The sequence below is a fragment of the Cyprinodon variegatus genome, unplaced genomic scaffold (assembly GCF_000732505.1).
Source record: "Cyprinodon variegatus isolate N-32 unplaced genomic scaffold, C_variegatus-1.0 Scaffold1039, whole genome shotgun sequence".
Classification (NCBI taxonomy): domain Eukaryota; kingdom Metazoa; phylum Chordata; class Actinopteri; order Cyprinodontiformes; family Cyprinodontidae; genus Cyprinodon; species Cyprinodon variegatus.
This window is the reverse complement of record NW_015151492.1, coordinates 59,316-60,447: the sequence shown is the minus strand read 5'-3', so window position 1 is coordinate 60,447 and position 1,132 is coordinate 59,316. Positions and strand designations below refer to the sequence as shown.

Sequence of the window (1,132 nt, the reverse complement as noted above, 5' to 3'; positions counted from 1 at the left end):
TGATGGATGGATGGATGGATGGATGATGGATGGATGGATGGATGGATGATGGATGGATGGAGGATGGAGAGCAGATCGGGGGTGTTTGCTGTGTTGTTTTCAGAGTGAAGCGCTGCAGAGCGGAGCAGGTCTCTGACGGGATGATTGGGAGCATCCAGCTCTGACTCACCCTCCTTTCTCCTCCCTCAGGTCTCTGAACACAGAATAACGGCCAGAATAACAAGACAAGTCTAATCCTGCTGCCGCGTCTTTCCCTCCGTCTGCCGCTCACTATCACTTTCTCTCACTGCACTTGTTTCTTCTTGCCCCTGCTTTCACAGGAAGTTTCACTCCAGGAAGAGTGGAAGGAAGTGGAGGACTGGTCCGTACTGCTGCCGGTCCGTTAACTGGTTAGTTAGCTCCTTAGTTAGTTAGTTAGTTAGTTAGTAGGCTGGTTGGTTGATTAGCAGCTCAGCTTTCAGTTCAGGGAATCATGTTGTTGTTCCAGCTGATCTGGAGTCATTCAGGAGGATTTCAGGAGATAAAAACAGAGGAAGATGGAGTCAGCGGTAAGTTCTGCTTCAGCTGATCGGCTCTGGTTTATAAATCTATGGTCCGTTTCTCAACCTGTGTACTTCTCCTTCTCGTGTCCTCGTGAAACACCATCATCCTCAGCCCTATTTCTGTTCCAATTCACTAGAACAGCAGACAGGGAACGGACAAAGTCCTCAGATGTTGTTCTGGCCCCTCCCTCTTTACCCAGCATGCATCAGAGCAGACTTGTCCATTGTCCCAGCATGCACTGCGGCAGCAGCAGCTTCCAGGTTAGCGCTCACAGAGCTCAGAGGATTAAGTTAAAAGTTCCCTTTTCCGTTGCTGTTGTTCAATAAAAGTTCGTTTTAAAATCATTTGAGGCGAGAACATTATACTTTAAGCTTCACTAAATGGAACATTTTAAAAAGAATGTTCCGATAATGAGAGGACCGTGGCAACTAGCGGAGCTCAGAGGGTAGCCGCAGTGGCCGGGGCTAACGTTAGCCTGTCTGCAGTGGCCAGGGCTAACGTTAGCCCGTCTGCAGCGGCCAGGGCTAACGTTAGCCCGTCTGCAGCGGCCAGAGCTAACGTTAGCCCGTCTGCCGCGGCCAGGGCTAAC

At 50.2% G+C, this 1,132-nt stretch overlaps 1 protein-coding gene across 1 annotated transcript in view; it reads left to right on the top strand.

Annotated features, from left to right (window-relative positions):
- The first annotated feature begins 188 nt into the window (after positions 1 to 188).
- LOC107100975 (tyrosine-protein phosphatase non-receptor type 7-like) overlaps positions 189 to 1,132 on the top strand; it is a 33,351-nt gene continuing 32,407 nt past the window's right edge. The window contains exon 1 of the mRNA XM_015399687.1: positions 189 to 548. The gene's annotated coding sequence lies outside the window, so the exon portion shown is untranslated. The remainder of the gene's footprint in view (positions 549 to 1,132) is intronic.